Genomic DNA, 8,937 nt, shown 5'->3' with positions numbered 1-8,937 from the left:
GTAATGGAGCATTATTATTATATTAAAAATGATGAACAAACTGATTTTAGAAAGGCCTAAAAAATTTACAGGAACTGATCCTGGGCAAAACAAGCAGAACCAGGAATACACTGTATAGAATGATAGCAAGAATGTGCAATGGTCAACTGTGAAAAAGTTGGTTCTTCTCAGTCGCTCAGTGATCCACAGCAATTCCAATTGACTTTGGATAGAAGATGCCATCTGCATTCAGAAAAAGAGTTATAGAGATTGAATATAAATCAACAGATGTTATGTTCATTTCTTTTTTCTGTTTTTTTTTCCTCTCCCATGGTTTTTCCCTTTTACTCTAATTTTTCTTTCTCAATATGATTCATAAAGCATTGTGTATTAAAAAATAAATTAATTTTTAAATAATGATGAATGGGCTGATTTTAGAAATTTTATAGGAACTGATGCTGAGCAAAACAAGTAGACCCAGAAATACATTGTGCAAACTAACAGGAAGCTTGTGCCATGATCAACTCTGAAAAACTTGCTTCTTCTTAATGGTTCAATGATGCAATGTAACTCAAATAAGCTTTTGATAGAAAACACCATCTGCTTCCAGAAAGAGAACTATATACATTGAATGCAAATTAACATACGTTATATTTATTTGTTTGTTCACAAAAAAAAAAGAATGCTACCAATCAATTGCTCTACTGAATATTAATGCCAAAATTTTCAATAAAATACTAGCAAGGGGACTATATCAATATATCACAATAATTACATATGATGAACGTGGATATTAACAGTAATGGAAAGCAGATTCAATATTGGGAAAATTATAAATGTAATTGAACATGTAAATAAGAAAAACAAAGATAACATGATTATATTAATAGATGCAGAAAAAGCTTCTTGACAAAATGCAACATCCATTCTTTTTTCATACCAGAAAGCATGGGAATAGAAGTAGTTTTCTTATATTATAGATAGTATCCATAAAATCAAGAACTAGCATTATGTCTATTTGAGAAAATCTAGAAGTCTGTCCATAAGATCAAGACAGAAGCAAGGATGTTCATCATCACTATGATTATTCAATATTGTACTAGAAATGCTAGTTATAATAGTAAACTAAGAAAAAAATTGAATGAATAATTGGCAACATTGAAACAAAGTTGCCATTCTTTTTCTCAATTTATTCAATATTTTATTTTTCCCAGGGACACGTGCAAAATTTTTTAATATTAGTTTTTAAAATGTTAGCTTCCTAATTCTTTCTCTGCATCCCCCTACATCCACTGAGAAAGTGCATGTGAAATACACAAAACATTTCCATAAATAAAGCTGTCACTCTTTGCAGATAATATGATGCTTTATTTAAAGAAATCTAGAGAACCAACCTAGAGAATTTATTAAAAACTAGCTGAAACACTCAACAATTTCTAAAAAGTTACAATAATCCCATTCAAATTATCAGAATTTCTATATGTGACCACAATGTTTAACAGCCAGAGATGGAAAGAAAAATGTAATTAAAATAACCATAGGTGATATAACATATTCAGGAATCTATCTGCTAAAATTATAATAACACAATTATAGGACACTTCAGGTAAATAAATACATATATTAAAAACTGGAGAACTATTCAATAGTACATTGGCAGGCCAAGTCAATATAATAAAATTACAATTCTACTTAAGTTAATTTACCTTCTTTGCCACCCCAATCCCAAGAATTGTTTTCTAGAGCTGGGGAAAAAATCATAACAAAATTCATTTAGAAGGACCAAAGGTCAAGAATATCAAAGGAATCAATGAAAAGAAAAAGAAAGGTGGCTTAGCAGTACCTGATTTCACATTATATTACAAAGTAGTCCAAACAATATGGTACTGCATAAGAAATAGAAAGGTTGATCAGTGAAATAGGTTAGGCATAGAATATACAGCAGTAAATGACCATATATAATCTAGTGTTTGATAAACCCAAAGATGCAATCTTTGGAGAGCAAGTATGCAGTATTTAACAAAAAATATGGCAGAAACTACACCTGAGACAATATCTTATACCATAATCAAGATAAGGTGGGTACATGATTTCTACAATAAAGGGTGATATCACAAGGGAAATTATAGAGGTAGGAAACAAAAATACCACTCCTAATCTATAGATAAGTGAAGAATTTATGACTACATAAATGATAAAAAGCATTACAGGAAGTTAAGTGGATAATTTTGATTACATGATACTTTAAAGTTTTTGTGCAAGTAAAACTAATGCAATAAAATTAGAAAGAAATCAGAAATTCAGAAATATTTTGTATCAATTTCTTTCATGAAGCTTCATTTGTCAAACATATAAGACACATCCAAATTTATTTTAAAAATAAGGTGCACGCCCCAATTAATAAAAAGCCAAAGATATGAACAGGGCATTTTCAGAAGAAGAAAACAAAGTTATCTATACTCCTGAAAAAATGTTTCTAATTACTAATAATTAGATATGTACAAATTAAAAGACCTCTGAGGTGCTATCTCATGTATCTAAATTAGATTAGATAACATGACAGAAAAGGAAAATGACAAATGCTGGAGGGAGTATGGAAAAACAAGGACACTCATACATGATTGAAGGAGTTAAGAACAGATCCAACTATTTTGGAGAACAATTTCAAACTGTCTAAAGGAATATAAAACTATAGATAAACTTTGATCTAATATTACCACTAGTAGGTCTATTTCAAAAAGGGATCAAAAGAAAAGGAAAAGGACTATGTGTGCAAAATTATTGCTGGCACCTCTTTTTGGGATGGTAATAAATTGAAAAGTATGGGGATGTCCTTCAATTGGGGAATGGCTGAACAAGGCATGAGATATGATTGTAAAAGCATACTATTATGCAGTAAGAAATGATATGCAGGAGAGTTTCAGTTCAGCCTGAAAATAATAAAATGAACTAAAATAAGTGAAGTGAGCAAAACCAGAAGATCATTATACACAGTAACATCGATTTTATAATGATCATCAATTGTAAAAGAGTTAGTCTGATCAGTAAATATTATGGACAATTCCAAAAGACTCATGATGAAAAAAGGTATCTGCTTTTGAGAATTATGAACTCTGAAAGTAGAATGAAGCATTATGTTTTTTATTTTCTTTTTTGTTTTTTTGCCAATTGGGTAATATATAAATATATTTTGTGTGATATTCCCCATGTATAATAGGTATCACAGTTTAACTTATTAATGGATGAGATGTTGAATTAATAAACGAATTAATGGATAATTGGTGAAGGGAGAGAATTTGGAACTGAAAAAAATTAGTGAATATTTTAAACAACAAAACAAGAGTCCCCATAAAATTGGAGAAGAGTAAAATTTTCCGAGTTTGGTAAATATTGTCCTAGTTTTCAGAAAAACAGCACAGATTCTATTAAATATAAGCCAATGAACCTCATTTTGATTCCTGGGAAAATTCCGGAAGAGATCAATCATAAAAAAAAAAAAAATTGGGGGCAGGGCAAAAAGAAAAGAAATGTTTAGTAAGAAATTATTAGAAAGATAAGCAAGGATCACCTGCCAGACTAACTTTACTTTTATTGTTGGTTATTAAACTGATAGGTGAGAGGAATGTTATAGATATAATATACATACATTTCAAAAAAATTTGATCAATATATCATGCCTTTCTTGTGTAAATGGAAAAGAAGTATGGGAGAAACTAGATAGTGCAGTAGATAGATAAGTAGTCCTATTGTCAGAAGGACTTGAGTTTAACTGCAGCTTCAGCTATTTAACAGTTACTAGCTGTGTGTTCTGCCAGGTCACTTAACCTTAACTGTCTAACCAAAAGAAGAAAGAAAGAAAAGAAGTATGGATTAGGTGATAAAATATTTAGTTTCAGAATTAGTTTGATGGCCAAACTCAAAGCTCAGCCTCACTGTGGAAGAAAGTCTCCTGTGGTGTACCCTACAAACCTGTTTGTATTTGTATGTTTAAATTTTTATTAATGTCTTAGGTAATGCAATAGAATGATACTTATTAGAAAAGAAGATAGTAACAAGGTCATCAAGTTAGATAAAGAAACAGATATGGCAATAAACTAATTCATAAGAGATTGTTGCAGCTTTTTCCCTCACTCCCATTCAAAAACTACACTACAATTCAGAATATAGATAATGTAACCACAAAGCAAGGATTTGCCTTAAAATTTAAAAAAAAAAAGAGATCTGGAAGTTTGACTGGTGTATACATATCAGTCTGCATTGTGATGTGTCAGCTTTAAAAAAAAAAAAAAAAAAAAAAACCTAAACCTTCCAGCTTTTGTGAAAAGAATGAAAGATTCTTTAGACTATTTCAACAAGAGGATTTTGAAACCATAGAACAAATAAGTATTCTTGTCAAGCATTAGCTGATATTTTACAAGACATTTTAAAGTCTGTACTTAAAATAATTCCATATGAAATGTAGGATAAATATAATTATTTTCATTTTATAGAGGAAAGTTGCTGACATGAAAATAAAAAAAAGGAAATGAGTTCAAATTATGATCCCTACATTTGTTAATTGCTATGACAATTTCACTTGAACTTTCTAATCTCGATTTCCTTATAGGTAAACTAAAATTAACATTTGTCATTCCTTCTCCAGAGGGTCTGGATAAGGCTCCAATGAGAATGTGAAAGTGTTCTGCAAACTTTAAAACCGTATAGGAAGCCCTGGAAGGAAATTCAAGTACAAAGAATGAATGAATTTCTGTCCATGATGATCTTATTTTTTAAGCATGTAGTACTGGCTGACACCTTCTTTACAAATTTAAACTGATAAAGACTGTAAAAAGATAGCATCCAGAGAGGCAAAATGGCATTATCTATAATAACCCAAAAGTTTTTTAGCAGATCAGGGCTCAAATTAAAGTCTATTGATAAGTGAATTGAATGCCTTCCACTGCCCTTGCTAGATCCTTGGAAGAATGACAGAAAGTAAATCAAAGAGAAAAAAAAAAAATTGATGGGCACTGGAAACGATCATCATCCATTAAATCCCTTTTCTATAGCTTAATGGAAATATAGTTTCTAAATATTCTGCTTACTTTTCAACATTAGGTCTTTCAAGTGTTTCTAACTTTCTCAAAGTTCTTTGGGTTGCATGTTTAATAACATGGGGCTCTTCATTGAACTAAAATTGTCAATATTCTTCTGTTTAAGATCATGAAGTATTGCAATCTCTGAGCAAAGGAAATTATAAATTGCCCAAATAGCAATGTTAAAAGTGAATAGTAGATATATAGAAGGATACCCTGTCAAAACATGGATTGGTTATGATATGCACTGCTAGAAGAAGTATCCCCATTGATGACTTTACTGGTTAATTGAATATTCAGTTAAATAATGTATTGCCTTCCTCTCAATATGTATTGTAATAATATATATATTGTATATATATATATAGTATACTATCAGTTCCTTACTCCCCACTTGATAAAGTGTATTATAAATGATGGTGCTACTTAGACAAAATCTAATTAGATTTTGTGGATTTGGCTGCAGCTTCTTGTATTGATGCTAGTCTGAGTCCTTTGTGATAAGATCATGCCATTGTATTCACTTCAAATAATCTTGTATATTGGGGATATGAAATAAACATTGGAAATTTCATTCCCAACTATTTTTGAATGAAAGTAATTTATGTGTTTATAAGAGTTCTTTTTTATAATGGCAAGGAACTGGAAATTGAGTGGATACCCATTGTTGAAAATTGATTAAGTAAGTTATGATATGTGAATGTAATGAAATATTATTGTTCTATAAGAAATTATGAGTATACTGATTTCAGAAAATCCTGGAAAGTCTTACATGAACTGATGCTGAGTAAAGTGAGCAAAACCAAGAAAACATTGTAGATGTTAACAATAGGATTATGTGATGATCAAATGTGATGGACTTGGCTTTTTTCAACAAGGAAGTGATTTAAGGCAATTCCAATATAATTCCAATTTCCATATAAAAAAAATTAGTAACTTGGGGAAAATGATAATAGTGATTAGAAATCAAGTTGGCTTTTCCTAATACAAGTTTCAGGACATTCTGTCAAGACTCCAATAAATACTCAATTCCCTTTATATATAGCTTGACCAGGTTTCCCAAAGCTTACCCAGGATTTATCGTTTGGTTTTCTTAAGCCTCTTTTTTCATCATTCCTGGAAATAGAAGATACAGGGTGATAAGAGGAGATTAAAAGTATAGATGACAAGAAAGCATAGCCTTAATCTTATGGTAAAAGTCTAGTAGAAGTATATGACACTTAAACAATTGTGAAATTCACTGTTATATATGATAACACATCATATGTGTTAGATCACATAGGATGCACAAAATATCTTTAGGACAGTCAGTTACTAAGATTAGAGGAGTATTATTATCACCAGCACATAGACAGGGAAAGTGAGGCAGGCTTAAATGGGACATTGTGGAATGGGTTGTGATGGAAGGGAGAAACAAAAGAAGAATAGCATATTTCACATCTAAGAAAAGGGGATTGTGAGAAAAGTGCATAATTTGAGGTATATACTAAAGTATATTCCAAGTTTTTCTAAGACATAAAAGATATCATTATGGGGGAACCTATATGATGAAGTGAATAGAGTACCAACCCTGGAGTTAGGAGGACCCAGTTCAAATTTAGTCTCCAGACATTTAACAATTCCTAGTTCTATGACCATGGGCAAGTCACTTAACCCCAATTGCTTGTCAAAAGAAAAAGAACAGATATTGAATCATAATGGGGAAATATGTAAATTTCTTCAATTGACCAATAAGCAATAATTAACCAAAAGGTGGTATTATAAGAAAAGCCTTAAAATGTTGATTAATTGACATTTACAGATGACTTTAAACAATAAGTTAAAAGAGAAAAGGGAAGATCTTATTTCTTAGAGGCATAAGGTATTTAACTGGATGCTATTTTGTATTTTATTTGGGACATATCTTCCCAATTATGTAAAACTCTTTAAACCATCAACCCTGTGTTATTTGTCTTTTAAAACCTCTTCATATCTACTATAGTAACACAACAATAATGAAACAATTATGTGAATAATGAATGAGTTAATTCTACTTATTTCTCCCTCCATCATGTCAAATATAGCCCATGCATGTTTTCTGTTCCTTTATATTTTTAATTCTATTTCCTTTTATATTTATTATAGATCTATTAAAAAAGGAGAAAACAAATATGAAAAATCACACACGGGTAACAGAATTTATCTTCCTGGGATTGTCAGATGGCCCAGAGCTTCAAATAGTCATTTTCTTCTTCCTTTTATTGGCATACATTCTCAGCATTGCTGGCAATGTGTCTATCATCATCCTCACCTTGCTGGATTCTCACCTCCAAACCCCAATGTATTTCTTCCTCTGGAATTTCTCCTTCTTAGAAATTTCATTTACAACTGCTTGCATTCCCATATTCTTGGGCACACTTATTACTGAAGACAAGACTATTTCCTACAATGTCTGCATGCCTCAGTTGTTTTTCTTCATTGTCTTGGTAGGAACTGAATTTTACCTTCTAGCGGCCATGTCCTATGATTGCTATGTTGCCATCTGCAAACCCCTATATTATACAACCATCATGATCAACAGAGTCTGTACATTGCTTGTCTTCTGCTCATGGTTTATTTCATTCATGATTATCTTTCCAGCAATCATTCTGATGCAGCAGCTTGATTATTGTGCTGATAATATCATTGACCATTTTACCTGTGACTATTCTCCCCTCTTCCAATTATCCTGTACAGATACACAATTCTTAGAGACAATGGGTTTTACCTGGGCTGTGTTTACACTTATGTTTACATAAGCATTAATCATCCTCTCTTACATGCATATCATCAAGACCATTCTACCGATCCCCTCAGTCAGTCAGAGGCAAAAGGGCTTCTCCACTTGTTCTTCTCACATGATTGTCATCTCCATTTCTTATGGCAGCTGCATCTTTATGTACATCAAACCCTCAGCAAAGGACAGAGTCTCTTTAAACATGGGAGTTGTTGTGCTTAACACATCAGTAGCACCCAAGATGAATGCCTTCATTTATAGCTTAAGGAATCAATAAGTGAAACAAGCTTCATGGGCATGATAAGGAAGATTTTATTTTCTTCAAACAAAGGAAAAGATTTGTTGAACTGATTAAAAAAATATAATGAGTCGAGATTTCTTACTGATTGTTCAAAGTTTTGTCATCTCCTTCATACATCTTTATCTTTGTATTTCTTTATATTATCTTTTTATTTCTTTATATCTTTATATTTCTGATATGTCAATATTAAATGATTTTTTAATTTACAAATTAAAATCATCCACCAAATTTTCTTGTATTTTATTTATATACACATGTTAATGTGCATGTTATCTCCTTCAAGGGAATATAAGCTCCTTTAATATAGGGACTCCTTTATTTTTTGTCATTATATTTCCCCATCTAGAGCAGGGGGCCTCACAAAGAGAAGGTAGTTTGTAAATTCTTCTTGATTAATTGGCTTTTGGACATGGATATTTTCTGTATTAATTTATATGAAAATATTTCCAAGCTAGAAGAAGTGAACTTTGAATTTCTGTGACCCCTTCCAAAAATTAATCATTACTTTGTGCCTGGTTTACAGTTGATAAACCTGTCCATTATACCGACAAATCTTTCTAATTTTAATAGGATCTGGAATCACAGAACATAAGTTCTGTCAGAACTTATGCTACACTACCATAGCATTCAAAATGCCAAAGCCACCTGCATATATAGACACACTTGTTTGCTTAGTGGAAGATTGCTATTCTTATTCAAATACTCAAATGAATTGGTAATCTCACAAATTTGGGAATTTGTGCCAGTGATATACAGTGCCATCCAACCAAGCCTGCCCCTTTTATGTGATTTTTGAACATATTCTCCCAAAAGTTTTATAGAAACTT

General features: G+C 31.4%; 1 pseudogene; it reads left to right on the top strand.

Annotated features, from left to right (window-relative positions):
- The first annotated feature begins 7,204 nt into the window (after positions 1-7,204).
- On the top strand, positions 7,205-8,133 carry LOC100923102 (annotated as a pseudogene).
- Positions 8,134-8,937: the final 804 nt, after the last annotated feature.

The sequence above is a fragment of the Sarcophilus harrisii genome, chromosome 5 (genome assembly GCF_902635505.1).
Source record: "Sarcophilus harrisii chromosome 5, mSarHar1.11, whole genome shotgun sequence".
Taxonomy (NCBI): domain Eukaryota; kingdom Metazoa; phylum Chordata; class Mammalia; order Dasyuromorphia; family Dasyuridae; genus Sarcophilus; species Sarcophilus harrisii.
This window is presented reverse-complemented; position numbering and strand designations above follow the sequence as displayed.